Below are 16,019 nucleotides of genomic sequence, written 5' to 3' on the forward strand. Positions count from 1 at the left end.
CTCTTAGTTTCAGTCTTTCGATCCTGTTATTCCCTCACTCCTCTTTCGTCATCCTTACTCCCTAAAACTCACCCACATTCCCTAACTTATCTTTCTTTGATCTCTTACTCAGTTTCTTTCTGCCAGTGTTTCCTTCACTACCTCTATGTTCTCACTTTTTCACTTCCTTTGTCTCAAGCTCATTTGCTTGTATTGTAAAATATATATTATAAATATTCAAAAAATAATTTGTCTTTCACAGATATAACATTTAATGGAAATATAATATTAAATTTACATTACTTATAAGGTAAGTTTGATGTACAATATTTATTTTCTCTATACTGTTTTCCATAATCTCACTACTCTTCTTTGATACTCCCACACCTCTGTTCCCTTATTGCGCTTGCCTCACTTATTCTGAATCCCCACATTTACTCTCTTTTTTCACACTCTTCTCTTACACTCACCTTCTTTCAGGCATTCTCTTTTACTTTCTTTCCTCTCTCTTCTCGTACTTCTTTGTTTTATTTTTTCCCTTCCTTTACTCTCCTTACTCCACTTCATTAACTCCTTCTCTTACTCCCTCTGTCCTCTTACTTCTACACTCCCCTTCCCTCAATCTCTGTCTGTTAGCCTCATTCTCTCCATCCCCTTAGTCTCTCAATTCTCTTCTGTCACGCTCACTGCCTATAACTCAGCCATCGTATGTAACGTTTACAACGAAATTTTTACAACGCACTACCATTACAACACAGGCATTACCACGCATACCATTACAACACATTGCGCTGGGGGGGCACTCTAGGATATGGAATAGGTTTAATTTTCTATCCAACACCTTCCCTAGTGTCCACGGGGACAGGAGTTGGAATAGAAAATTATACTTACCACTATCCAGCACCTCTAAGCGCTATGCGTTGTAATGGTATGCGTGGTAAAAACCGCGTTGTAAAGGTATGCGTGGTAAAAGTATGCGTTGTAACGTCATACATCCCTCAGCCATACTCCCACACTCACCTTCTTTCAGACCTTCTTCTTTAGTTTGCTTCTTCTATCTTTCCTTCCTTACCTCCTTTACTCTTTTCTCTTCCCTTACTTTCTTATTCCACTGTACGAACTCCTTCTCTTACTCCTTCTGTCCTGTTACTTCTAAACTCCCCTTCCATCAATCTCTTTCTATTAGCCTCATTCTCTCCGTCCCCTTAGTCTCTCACTCCTTTTCTATCATGCTCACTCCCTATAACTCAGCCATACTCCTACACTCACCTTCTTTCAGACCTTTTTCTTTACTTTCCTTCCTCTCTTTTCCCATCCTTAACTCCTTCACTCTTTTCCCTTCCCTTACTTCCCTTACTGCACTTCAGTAACTGCTTCTGTCAATCCCTCTGTCCTCTAACTTACTCATTCCTCTTTTCTTACTCTCTCTGTGTTACCCCCATTCTCTCCATCCACTTAGTCTCTCACTCCTCTTCTATCACTCCCACTCCCCATTAGTCGGCCATACTGTTACACTCATCTTCTTTCAGACCTTCTCCTTTACTTTCCTTCCTCTGTCTTCCCATCCTTCGCTCTTTCACTATTTTCCCTTCCTTTACTCTCCTTACTCCATTTCACTAATTCCTTGTCTTACTCCCTCTGTCTTCTTACTTCTACACTCCCCTTACCTCATTCTCTCTCTCTGTTAGCCTCATTCTCTCCGTCTCTTTAGTCTCTCACTCCTCTTCTGTCACGCTCACTCCCTATAACTCAGCCATACTCCCATAACTCACCTTTTTTTAAACCTTCTCCTTTACTTCCCTTCCTCTCTCTTCCCATCCTTTTCTGCTTCATTCTTTTGCCTTCCCTTACTCTTCTTACTCCACTTCACTAACTCCTTCTCTCAAACCCTCTGTCCTCTAATTTACTCACTCCCCTTTTCTCACTCTTTCTCTGTTACCCACAAATAATTTCCAGCGATGCATCTTTTCACATGGGGCAAGTTCCATGTGAAAGGGCCTGCGTCAGTATTATGCCTGCTGTGAGGCAGATGCAAGATTTTGACGCAACGGCGTCCTAAAAGTGACGCAGTGAAATCTCATAGATTTCACTGCGTCACTTCTACGACCCTTCCATGCGTCAATACGCCCCCTTTGCATATATTATACGTGGCGCAGGTATAATGTGGCACAGGGGTTTACAAAGTGACGCATCTACCTAGATGTGTAATTTGTAAATATGACTCAACAAGGTGCAATTATTACACCACAAGTGCGTCACAAAAAGTGACGCACCGGCGGTATAAAAGTGACGCATGGCCTCATAAATGAGGCCCTGAAGCACACAACAGGGAAAAACAGTGTAAAAAATTGTAGTGAAAAAATAATTTCCAGCAGTGCATCCTTTCACATGGGGCAAGCCCCATGTAAAAGGGCCTGCGTCAGTCTTACGCCTGCTGTGTGGCCGGCGCAAGATTTTTACGCAAGGGTGTCCTAAAAGTGACGCAGTGAAATCTTATAGATTTCACTGCGTCACTTCTACGACCCTTCCTTGCGTCAATACGCCCCCTTTGCATACATTATACCTGGTGAAGGTATAATGTGACACAGGGGTTTACAAAGTGACGCATCTACCTACATGCGTCACTTTGTAAATATGACTCAACAAGGTGGAATTTTTACACCACTGGTGCGTCACAACAAGTGACGCACCAGCGGCGTAAAAGTGACGCATAGCCTCATAAATGAGGCCCTCAAGCGCACCACAGGGCAAAACAGTGTAAAAAATTGTAGTAAAAAAATAATTGCCAGCAATGCATCCTTTCACATGGGGCAAGCCCATGACCTTACCTTATGTAATGTGAGAGATGTTAACATTGTGAGAGTCTACCTTATAAACACACAGCTATGTCAAAGATTGTGCACGCAGCTTGTAAATATGCACCCAGACAAGAATATGAAATGCCGTGAGAGATGTTATCATTGTGAGAGTCTACCTTATAAACACACAGCTATGTCAAAGATTGTGCACGCAGCTTGTAAATATGCCTCTCTTTTTTTGTATATTCTATCTAAATTTATGCCATATAAAAAAAGCTTTAAACATCTCTCACAGCATTTCATATTTTTTAAGAATACAGCTCTTTGATGAGAATTGTAGGTAGTTCTTCTTTTTTCTTTTTTTTCAACAAAAACAAAAATAGGGATTGGGAAACTGCTCAACAGGAGCAAAAAAAAATAATCAAAATTAGGGCTGGGGACGGCAGCGGTGGTTCTCTAATGCTCGAAAAATGATCATAATACTTTGTTCCCCATAACAAATTAGGGTATCACAATGTTTGCATTTGATGGAGGCCTCATTAAAAACAGGCTGAATATTTGGGATCAGCTGCTCTGGTCGCCCCCTCACCGATGCAGTTGCTCCTGCAGTTCAAGTAGAGGCACCATCTCTTGGAGCCTCTCGTGCCAGAGCCCTGACACTCTCCCAGGCATAGTTCTGGGGGTGCCTCCTCTGGACGTGCTGAATCATAGTAGAATTACCAAAACTGTACTTCCTTTTGGGATCTCCTCTGGAAAGTACAGTATGACAGATCTTGCACTCCACCTTTGGAACATTACATTTCACTGTCTTCTGAAAGTACACAAAATGGCGGCGATAGTGTATATTAGAGAGAGACAGTGAGAGAAAGAAGGCCTGAGATGAAGAAGAGATGTGAAATGCCCATTGCAGAAAATATAGTGGGAGAAGGGAAGTAACTGTGAGTAAACTTACTATGTAACACAGAAATGTTGCAATCTATACTATAAGTCTCACTTTATACCACAATCATTTCGCTACTATCTCATAAATTACAAATAGAATAATAAAAAAATGTCTCAAACAATTTATAATTTCTAAATATAAATTTATTCTTCAGAATTTTCATAATTTAGAAGAACTTCTAACATTAACTGATCAGGAATCTCCTCATCAGAGGTCTCCATACATGAGTCCTGAAACTCAATATAGTCCAAACATTGTGGAGTAGTGTGGCTCACTGGTTAGAGGCAGCAGGCCTGAGAGCAGAAGTCAGCCCGGGACCAGGGTTAAATTCCTGACGCGGCAGGGTCGTGGACCTTGGTCAGCGGACTCGATAATTCTCGCTTCGGTGCTTACTCTAATCAGGGGTTCCACTCGGCAACTCTGGGCATTAGCTTGCCTAATCTCCACAACGGCCCCACCAATTCCGGGGATGCCTGGCTCCACCTTGGGGACTCCCAGCAAGGGACCATCCCACAGGGAAAGCCAGGACGGGTTCCCCAGAGTTATACAGCCACCGGGACGCCCCGTTGCTGGGGCAGCTGTGCGCTTTACAAGTATACTACATTGGATTAATTCAGCATCCAAAGTCTCATCATTAAAATCCTCCATTCCATCTCCTGTCAAAAAAAGGTCTTCTTCATGGATAGTGTTATCAACAGGATCATTCAAGACCTCAATAAAACTCGCCTCAACAAAAGTCGCAGAAATTTCAAAATTAATATCAACGGTATCCTCATTCAGATCCATATTCTTTTCAAATTTCTTGCTGTAAATTGCAGGAAAAAAAATCACTTTAATTTTTCGTTTTTAGTAATAGATAATATAAAACTAGCTTTATCAAGTATTAAATTCCCCTTACAAATTAACAACTCACCTTTTAGAAAGCAGTAGAAGAGTTAGTACTGTGTAAATTTCACACCAGAAATAGAACACCAAAAATTCCTCACAAATGTACCTCAAAGAGTACTATCACAAAATGGCTGTGTTTCCCTCTCATTTCTCATGTATATTCATGTAGAAAACCAATGAAACTTCATCACACACAAATTCAAAAGCAAAGAAACATTTTAATTGGTTCTAAATTTCAAAAGCTTATTGGCTCTTGGGTGTCTGTAAACATTCTAAATGGTCTGCATAGTCCGCCATCTTGTGACTCTGAAGAACAGAGGTGAAAAATAAAGGGGGAAATAATTAAAAGGGGGCAGAGTAGACACCCCCATGACCCCCTAGGTTCTCTGAGGGGGGCCTAAAAGGACCCTGAAGGGCAAAAAAACTTCTTTTTTTGTGGAAATTTTTGCGGGGTAAGCGCTGGGTGCGCTCCCAGGTGCGCGCTCCGAAACGCGCACCCTGAGCGCACCACGGGGAAAAACAGTGTAAAAATATACAGTAAAAAAATAAAGTAGAGTGTTTAGAGAAAAGTGATGCATTGCTGGAGTGTGTCACAAAAATGATGCAACTCCAGCAATGCATTCTTTCACATGGGGCCAGTCCCATGTGAAAGGGCCTGCGTCAGTCTTACGCCTGCTGTGAGGCAGGCGCAAGATTTTGACGCAACGGCGTCCTAAAAGTGACACAGTGAAATCTCATAAATTTCACTACGTCACTTCTACGACCCTTTTTTGCGTCAATACGCCCCCTTTGCATACATTACACCTGGCGCAGGTACAATGTGGCGCAGGGGTTTACAAAGTGACGCATCTACCTGGATGCGTCACTTTGTAAATATGACTCAACAAGGAGCATTTTTTACAGCACTAGTGCGTCACAAAAAGTGATGCACCGGCGGCGTAAAAGTGACGCATGGCCTCATAAATGAGGCCTTCAGTCTTCTACTCATGCGTCATATTCAATGTATGACGCATTATGTCGCAAGGAGTTACAGATACGTCAGTATTTCTGACGTATCTGTAAGTGCAAAAGTGATGTATTGCTGAAGTGTGTCACAAAAGTGACGCAACTCCAGCATTGCATCCTTTCACATGGGGCCAGTCCCATGTGAAAGGGCCTGCGTCAGTCTTACGCCTGCTGTTATGTTATGTTATGTTATGTTATGTTATGTTATTCAGTTTTTGTATAGCGTACAGCTACTCACAGGGAGTGTCCCGACGCTTTCCACCCTCAACTCATAGGAAATAACACAACACAGCTAAAAACCAACAACAAACAACGCAGAAACAGTGAAAAATTAAAAACCAGACTAAGAGTTAAAAAGCCAGGTCTTCAGGCCCCTCCTAAACTGGAGCAGATTGACAGTACTCCGAAGAGAAAAAGGAAGCAGATTCCAGAGCTGGGGGGCTCTGCAGCCAAAAGACCGCCCTCCCGCACGGGCCTTTCTCACCCGTGGGACCACCGCTTTAAAAAGAGCTTCCGAGCGGAGGGAACGAGCTGGACGATAGAAAGATAATCTCTGCTGCAGATAGCCCGCTCCTGAACCATGCAGAGCTTTATGCATCAGGGTCAAGGATTTAAACTGGATCCTCTTCCTGATGGGGAGCCAGTGAAGCGTCTGGAGCAGGCCAGAAGCTCGTGCTCGTCTCCCTAAGCCAAAGATCGCCCGGGCAGCAGAGTTCTGCACCACCTGTAGGCGCTGGACCAGATAGTCAGGGAGGCCGAGAAAGAGAGCGTTGGCATAATCTAGCCTCGAGCCGACCAGAGCCTGCACAGTAATCCTCCTGTGCTCCTCAGATAACAAAGGCAAAAATTTGCGGAGCATTTTCAGTAATCCGTAGCAAGTGCCGGCCAGGCCAAGAATGTGAGTTCGGAGCGACAGCTGATTGTCTAGCTTGACGCCCAAATTTTTGGCCACCACGGAGGACTGTGCCGGAGGACTCATGTCGGGCGGCCACCAATGCTGCCACTCTGGATCGGCAACGCAACCAAAAAATAAAATCTCGGACTTGCCTGAGTTGGCCCTCAGACCGTTCCGTTGGAACCAGTCGAAGACCAGCGCCAGGCAGTCCCGGATTCTCTCTCCCACAAACTCTTGATCTTTCCCGCATGTGAAGAGGAGTTGCGTGTCGTCGGCATAGGAGACGATCTGGGCCCCATACGCCTCCACCAAGGCGGCCAAAGGGGACATAAAGATGTTGAATAATGTGGGGCTCAACACAGAACCCTGTGGAACCCCAACTCCCAATGGCGGCATCTCGGCGGAGCTCTGGGAAACCCAGACCGTCTGGCGGCGGCCTTCCAGGAAAGAAGTAAACCACCTGAACACCGTCCCCCTCAGGCTGATGTCATAAAGCCTGGCTAGAAGCGCCTTATGGGGAACGGTGTCGAAAGCCGCCGAAAGGTCTAGCATGACCAACATGGCCCTTCCGCCGACATCCAGAGTCTCCCTAATGATCTCAGTCACCTCTAACAAGGCTGTTTCCGTACTAAAATTAGGACGGAAGCCCGACTGAGATGGATGGAGCAGATTATTAGCTTCCAAAAAACTAGAGAGAACCCCATGGGCATGCTTTTCCGTCAGCTTCGCCAGTGCAGGTAGCAACGAGATTGGCCTGTAGTTCGCCAAAACTTCGGTGTCAAGGCCCGGTTTTTTTAGGAGGGGGATCACCATCGCTCTTTTCCAAGAGCTGGGGACCCGTCCCTCCCTCAGGGAGGCATTGAGGATGAAGTTGACCAGAGGGTTCACCACTGCCGCCATCCCGGCCAAAAATTTAGCAGGGCAGGGGTCAAGTGGCGAACCAGATTTAAGGTTGGCCAACAACGTAAAAGAGGCCTCACTGGAAACAGTGGGGAAGTCGGACAGCACCGCCACCGAAATCTGCGGCAGTCCACAATCCAGCCTCACACCACTACCTCCATCCGGTTCCTCCGCAAAGGTGGCCTGAATGGCCTTGATCTTATTTGTGAAGAAACCAGCGAGATCGCATGCCCAAGCATCCGCCGAAGCTGGTGGGGGCGGATGGGAGCTGGGGATCGTAAACTCCCTCACAATATTAAAGATCTCTTTGCAGGAGTTCGCAGATGCCTCTATCCTCCTAGCCAGATAATCCCTCTTGGCACCGAGAATGTCCCGATGGTAAGTCTTCAACACTGCCTTATAAGCAAGTTTGGCCTCCCCATCGTACATCAGGCGCCAGGCCCTCTCGGCCACCTTGCACTGCCTACGAGCCGCACGGAGCGCCTCCGTAAACCACGGGGCCGAATGCCGGGCCACCGAGGACCGGGGGACAACCTTGGGAGCAAGATCATCCAACCGATCGGTAAGCCAACGCTGTAGAGTCTCCGTGTCACTCTCCAGGTCGCCCGAGAGAGGACAAGGGTGCTCCAACAGCGCCTGCTCAAGCAAGGCGGGAGTTATTCTGTGAAGCGCTCTCGAGGCCGGTCTAAGCGAGGTAGGCGCTCTGTGAACCGGACACGCACGTTCCAGCACCAAAAAACTAATCAACCAGTGATCAGTCCAGGGCATCTGCAGAGTAGCAACCTCCAAAAGTGGAACCGATGAAAACACCTGATCCAGGGTGTGCCCCTTCTCATGTGTAGGCCCTGTCACGCATGGAATAAGACCAAGCGGAGATGTAACATCCAGCAGTTTGGCCGCATCAGGGTCATCCGCCACATCCAGGTGGAAATTAAAATCACCGGCCACAATGCTGTGCTGGGTGGACAAAGCCAACTCTGAGACGGCAGTCTGTAGGTCCTCCAAAAAGGAACCCACAGGACCTGGTGGTCTATAGACCAACAGCCCCTTCAGGGCCTGACCCGGGGACAATCTGATCATAAAAGCAATCGACTCGGCATTCCCAATAGGATTCAAAGGAAGCACCGAGCAGGAGACGCTCTTTTTCACCACGACCGCTACACCCCCTCCCCTACCCTTCGCTCTGTCCTGACGGAAGATGTTGTATTCCGGCGGGATAGCAGAGAAGACGTCCGGATGGGAGGCCTCTCCGAGCCAGGTTTCCGTCAGTAACAGGCAGAGGGGATTTTCCCTGACCAAAAGGTCGTGAATATGCAGGGCATGACGACCTACCGACCTTGTGTTCAGCAGCATACAAAGATGCCTCGCATCAGTTACCTGGCGGAAAACTGAAACACAAGACAAAGCAGGCGTCCAACCGCAGGACGGGCAGCAACATCCGCCCCTAAACCTCCCCGGGAAAACGGAGCGGCAGGAGCTAGAGTAGCCCCGCATGTCCCGCAGTGACGCAGAGGAATAGCAGATCATCGCAGCCAGAGTCGTGCCGGTCAGAGTCCCCCACCGCCCCGCCGCCTCCGGGTCGCTGACGGGCGCAGACGGGCAGGACTCCGGCAGGACTCAGGCACAGAGAAGGCGTCAACCTGCGCGTCACGCTGCGCGTATGAGAGCGACTTTAAATAGGCTCTCACGTCACCCTGCGCGCGCGGAGTCCGCTCTAAGATGGCGGCCGCCGCAGGATGAAGTCCCCCAACCCAAAATGGCGCCGAGAAAGATCCCCTGAGCCCGGACCCACCAAAGTGGTGGTGATTGGAGGCACAAAGTGCACTTTTTAAATGCAGTGAGGGGCAGGAAGCAAGCGCTGAGGCAACTTGAAGCCAGAATTTAAAACAGGGTAAGTCCCACAAATTACACACACAAAGCTAAAATAAAGCGCAAAGGTTTTAGAAACGCAGCGCTAGTGCAGCGCGAGTTAAACCTGGGTGGTAGGTGATCAAGAGCCCCGTCACACAAGAGACCGCCTTAAATAGGCTCTCACGTCACCCTGCGCGCGCGGAGTCCGCTCTAAGATGGCGGCCGCCGCAGGATGAAGTCCCCCAACCCAAAATGGCGCCGAGAAAGATCCCCTGAGCCCGGACCCACCAAAGTGGTGGTGATTGGAGGCACAAAGTGCACTTTTTAAATGCAGTGAGGGGCAGGAAGCAAGCGCTGAGGCAACTTGAAGCCAGAATTTAAAACAGGGTAAGTCCCACAAATTACACACACAAAGCTAAAATAAAGCGCAAAGGTTTATGCTGTGAGGCAGGCGCAAGATTTTGACGCAATGGTGTCCTAAAAGTGACGCAGTGAAATCTCATAGATTTCACTGAGTCACTTCTACGACCCTTTCTTGCGTCAATACGCCCCCTTTGCATACATTACACCTGACGCAGGTATAAAGTGGCACAGGGCTTTACAAAGCGACGCATCTACCTAGATGCGTCACTTTGTAAATATGACTCAACAAGGTGCATTTTTTACAGCACTGGTGCGTCACAAAAAGTGACGCACCGGCTGCGTAAAAGTGACGCATGGCCTCATAAATGAGGCCTTCAGTCTTCTACTCATGCGTCATATTTAATGTATGACGCATTATGTCGCAAGGAGTTACAGATACGTTAGTATTTCTGACGTATCTGTAAGTGCAAAAGTGATGCATTGCTGGAGTGTGTAACAAAAGTGACGCAACTACAGCAATGCATCCTTTCACATGGGGTCAGCCCCATGTGAAAGGGCCTGCGTCACTCTTACGTTTGCTGTGAGGCAGGCGCAAGATTTTGACGCAACGTTGTCCTAAAAGTGACGCAGTGAAATCTCATAGATTTCACTCCGTCACTTCTACGACCCTTTCTTGCGTCAATACGCCCCCTTTGCATACATTACACCTGACGCAGGTATAATGTGGCGCAGGGGTTTACAAAGTTGTAAATATGACTCAACAAGGTGCATTTTTTACAGCACTGGTGCGTCACAAAAAGTGACGCACCAGTGGCGTAAAAGTGACGCATGGTCTCATAAATGAGGCCTTCAGTCTTCTACTCTTATTTTTTCTTTCACTTTCTCTGTTTCTTCACTGCCTTACTCATCTTGTCTCACACTCAATTGTCTTTATCCAGTCTGTATCTCCACTCTTTCCTAAACATCACTGCTCTTTTCTTACCCTTCCACACCACCGTTCTTTTACTACATTTTCTTCACTTATCCACATTCCCCATGTTCACTCTCCTTCTCCTCACTCTCCTTCCCCACACTCACCTTCTTTCAGTCCCCCTACTTCACTTCCCTACTTCCCTTCCCCTCTCGTCCCTTTCTTTGCTTTCTCACTCATTTTCGTGTCCTCTCTCACTGCACTCCACTTCAGTTACTCTTTTTAATTGTTTTAAGAATACAGCTCTTTGATGAGAATTGGAGGTAGTTCTGAAAATAACTTTTTTTTTCTTCTTTTTTCCTTTTTTTGAACAAAAACAAAAACAGGGAATGGGAAACTGCTCAACAGGAGCAAAAAAAAATAATCAAAATTAGGACTGGGGATGGCAGCGGTGGTTCTCTAATGCTCGAACCATGAGCATAACACTTTGTTCCCCATAACAAAGTAGCTGATCACATTTTCTGCATTTAATTACGGCTTCATTAAAAGCAGGCTGAATATTAGGGATCAGCTCTTCTGGTCGCCCCCTCACCGATGTAGTTGGTCCTCCGGTTGAAGTAGAGGCACCATCCCTGGGAGCCTCTCGTGCCAGAGCCCTGACACTTTCCCGGGCATAGTTCTGGGATGCCTTCTCTCGACATGGCGAATCATGCTAGAATTACCAAAACTGTACTTCCTTGTGGGGTCTCCTCTGGAAAGCACAGTATGGTAGATCTTGCACTCCACCTTTGCAGCATTTACTTTCTTTTGTCCCTCTGGAATGTCAAAACATTTCCAGATAAAATGTTCCTTAACTCTAGGCTGAGGAACCTCTTCATCAATGAATCCATCAGAGTCATCATTGCTGCTTGATGCTCAGGCAGCCATGATAATCCAACAAAGATTCAAGAGCAAAAAGACAGGTCTTGCAGTCACAAAAGTGAAAGAAGAAGTGAAGGAAATGGGTGGGGATTTCATTCTTTGGGTGATTGGATGAGTGCATGAGCAGTGCTTGAGTAAGTGGCTGAGTGCCTGTGTAGTGCCTCAGTGAATGGATGGATGCAAGGGTATTGTCTTTGTGAAAGGATGAGTACATGGATAGTGCCTGCGCAATTGGAAGACTGTATGAATAGTGCCTGGGTGAGGGGATGAGTGCAAGGGCCATGCCTCAGTGAATGGATGAGTGGATGGGAACTGCCTGGGTGACTGGAAGAGTGCATGAGTAGTGCCTGGGTAAATAGATGCGTGCATGGGTAGTACCTCAGTGAAGGGATGAGTTCATGGATAGTGCCTATGTGATTGATTGTGAGGGTGCAAAGATAGTGCCTGGATGAATGGATGAGTGCATGGATACTGCTTGGGTGATTGGATTAGTGCATGGGTAGTGCCTAGGTCATTGGATGAGTGCAAGGATAGTGCATAGGTGACTGGATGAGTGCAAGAGTAGTGCATGGGTAATTGGATAAATGCAAGGGTAGAGCCTGGGTCATTGGATGAGTGCAAGGGTAGTGGCTTGGTGATTCGGTGAGTGCATAGGTAGTGCCAGCATGATTGGGTGAATCAATCAATAGTGCTTGGGTGATTGGATAAGTGCATGGATACTGCCTGGGTGAATGGATGAATAGAAGGGTAGTACCTGGGTGATTTGATCTGCACATGCGTAGTGCCTGAGTGAATGGATTAATGCATGGGTAGTGCCTGAGTAAACAGAGGAATGCATGGGTAGTGCATGAGTGAATGGATGAGTGCAAGGGTACTGCCTGGGTCACTTTATGAGTGCATGGGGAGTGGCAGAGTTCATCGGTGAGTGCACGACTAGTGCTTGAATGATTGTATGAGCACATAGGTAGTGCCTGAGTGATTTGATATGTGCCTGGGTGAATTGTTGAGTGCATGGGTAGTGCCTAAGTGAATGGATGAACGCATGTGAAGTGCCAGTGTGAAGGGATGAGTGCAAGGGTAGTGCCTCAGTGATTGGAAGAATGTATGAGTAGTTCCTGGGTGATTTCATGAGTGCATGGGTATTCCCTTGGCGATTTGATGAGTGCATGAGTTGTGCCTGGTTAAGTGGATGAGTGCATGGATAGTGGCTCGGTGAATGGATGAGTGCAAGGGTAGTGTCTTGGTGATTGGATGAGTACATGGATAGTGCCTGGGTGATTGGAAGAATGTATAAGTTGTGCCTCGGTGAGTGGATGAGGACATGGGTAGTGCCTCAGTGAATAGATGAGTGCAAGGGTAGTGACTGGATGATTGGATTAGTACACAGATAGTGCCTGGGTCATTGGAAGACTGTATGAGTAGTGCCTTTGTGATTGGATGAGTGCATGGGTACTGCCTGGGTAACTGGATGAGTGCATGAGTAGTGTATGGGTAAGAGGGTGAGTGCATGGGTAGTGCCTCAGTGAAACGATGAGTGCAAGTGTAGTGTCTGGATGATTGGATGAGTGCATGGATAATGACTATGTGATTAATTGTGAGAGTGCACATATAGTGCCTGAGTGAATGGATGCGTGCATGGTTCCTGCTTGGGTCATTGGATGAGTGCAAGAGTAGTGCCTTGGTGATAGGGTGAATGCATGAATAGTAGCTGGGTGATTGGATGTATGAATTGATACCGCCTGCATGATAGGGTGAGTGCACGGACAGTACCTGGGTAATTGGATAGGTGCATAGGTACTGCCTGGTTGATTGGATGAGTACATGAGTAGTGCCTGGGTACGTGGATGAGTGCATGTGTAGTGCCTCAGTGAATGGATGAGTGCCAGAGTAGAGACTGGGTCATTGGATAAGTGCAAGGGTAGTAGCTTGGTGATTAAGTGAGTACATGGAAAGTGCCTGGGTGAGTGGATATATGCATGGATAGTGCCTAGGTGATTGGATGAGTGCATGGGTACTGCTCATGTGATTGATTAGTGCATGGGTGGTGCCTGGTTGATTGTATGAGTGTGTGAGTAGTGCATAGGTGACTGGATGAGTGTAAGAGTAGCGCCTGGGTCATTGGACGAGTACAAGGGTGGTGCTTTTTTTATTAGGTTAGTGCCGTGGTTCCCAAACTGTGCGCCGCGGCACCCCGGTGCGCCGTAATGAGGAGCCAGGGGCGCCGCAACCACAATGTGGAAAAGTGAAGCCTCTTTTTTTCTGCAGCCAAAATATATCCCCCACCTGCAAAAACCTGGGACATGGTTTGTCCCAAGAGCGCACTTCTGCTATACGTGCGTCTCTGATTTCTAACGTGCTCTGTTTTTACAGTAAACATAATGCTGGTGATACGTGTGAAAACGAAGTTTGGGCATTTACACCCGTATCACCAGCATTATTTTACTGTAAAAACGGAGCACGTTAGAAATCAGATATAAAATATAAGCCAAGCCAAGGCCTTCTCTCAGCGAGAGGAAGGCCTTGACTTTGCTTATTTTTTATGTCTGATTTCTAACGTGCTCCGTTTTTACGGTTAACATAATGAAAGTGACAACAGACAAAGCTTTTGATTTGTGTTTCTTGCTCTCAGGCGCGTACCTGGAATGTTTCCACTGGATATATTTGAGTTTCAAGAACATGGTTTTTTACAAAGACAGAAAAGCATAGAGAAAAACCCCAGTCTCTTGTGCTGACGTCAGCAAAAACGCTACTGTATATTATGCAGAAGAAACTTGCTTTTTTCTTGTGTGCATAAGACTTTAGTTGTTGTTGGGCAGTTCCTTAAGAGAGAGGGACTCATTTGATTCTCTTACTTGCCTCAAGTAAAAATGCAAAATGCTGTCACTCACAGTGAGGGCAGTCAAAAGCGGAAGTAGACAGACCCATTGGCCTATGCTTTATGCTCTGACACCAGATCTAAAAAGAGGCACATGGGAACCATTATCCCAGGCAAACGGCATCAAAAATGAATATTAAAAGCAAAGAACATGCTTTCAGCCATTGGGTAGCCACCCTGACAGTTAACAGCCGTGGTTCCCAAACTGTGGGCAGCGGCACCCCGGTACGCCGTAATGAGGAGCCAGGGGTGCCGCAACCACAATGTGGAAAAGTGAAGCCTCTTTTTTCTGCAGCTAAAATATGTCCCACCTGCAAAAACCCTGGGACATGGTTTGTCCCAAGAGCGCACTTCCGGAATACGTGCGTCTCTGATTTCTAACATGCTTTGTTTTTACATTAAACATAATCTATACCTTGAAGTCTACCAGCAGTTCTTTGATGACAGATATTAGCTCACTGTAAACTGCAACTAACAAAAGGAAGTCTCTGACAAACGCAGTAACTCACCGACCTGTTTACGTTACATTCACTTTGTGATCTGCACGGTACATGTTCTGTGCAGCAGGCATATCAACCCTCTGCACTACCTAACCAAGAATAACAACTTCCTCGAGTCAAAACTTCTATATTAGACAAAACTCTGATCTCGCCTAGGAGAACATTAATCACCGGAGCTTTATTGACATTTGAATTGCTGCCTGAACACTGCTAGAGGCCAGGAACAGGGCAGCAGGTGTTTTTACACCCCTGTGCGAAGTCATCACCCGCTGCGGTGGCACCGGTCGCACCGCCCTAGAGCTTTTACGATTGACGCCATAAAATGTATTAAATGCATCTGAGAGAGAGTGGTTATGGAGACTGTTAAAGGGTAGTAGGGAGGGAATCCGTGGCGGAGGTGGTCATAAGGAGGGGGGCTCCAGAAAATATTGCCGCACCGGCGCCACCAGTGCTAAAGCTGGCCCTGCTGCTGTGCAACAGACTCACAGAATGGTAAAAAAAATGGTGGGCACCAGGGCCAACTGCCAATTAGGTCAAGGGAGCCACGGGTCAAAAAAGTTTGGGAACCACTGGGTTAGTGCATTGATAGTGCCTGGGTCATTGGGTGAATGCAAGGACACTGCCGCAGTGATTGGTTGAATGCATGGATAGTGCCTGGGTGATTGGATGAGTGCAAGGGTAGAGTCTGGGTAATTGAATGAGCGCAAGGGTAGAGCCTTGTTGATTTCGTTAGTGCATGGGTGGTGCCCGGTTAATTGTATGAGTGTGAGAGTAGTGCAAAGGTGACTGGATGAGTGTAAGAGTAGTGCCTGGGTCATTGGATGAGTGCAAGGGTGGTGCTTTTTTATTAGGTTAGTGCATGGATAGTGCCTGGGCCATTGGGTGAATGTATGGACACTGCCAGAGTGATTGGGTGAATGCATAGATAGTGCCTGGGTGATTAGATGAGTGCATGAGTAGTGCCGGGGTAGAGCCTTAGTGAATGGATGAGTGCATACATAGTGTCTAGGTGTTTGCATAGTGCATGGGTAGCACCTGGGTGATTGGATAAGTGCCTGAGTAGTGCCTGGGAGAGTGGATGAATTTAAGTATAGTACCTGAGTTATTGGGTGACTGCTTAGTTAGTGACTGTATGATTGGACAAGTGCAACTGCTGTGCCTGGGAGATGGGATGAGTACATGAGTAGTAAC

General features: G+C 46.8%; 1 protein-coding gene across 1 annotated transcript in view; it reads right to left on the minus strand.

Annotated features, from left to right (window-relative positions):
- Positions 1 to 16,019, minus strand: part of FAM237B (family with sequence similarity 237 member B) — a 459,720-nt gene that overhangs the window by 330,703 nt on the left and 112,998 nt on the right. The window lies entirely within an intron of this gene.

This window comes from Lissotriton helveticus, chromosome 10, assembly GCF_964261635.1.
Source record: "Lissotriton helveticus chromosome 10, aLisHel1.1, whole genome shotgun sequence".
NCBI lineage: Eukaryota > Metazoa > Chordata > Amphibia > Caudata > Salamandridae > Lissotriton > Lissotriton helveticus.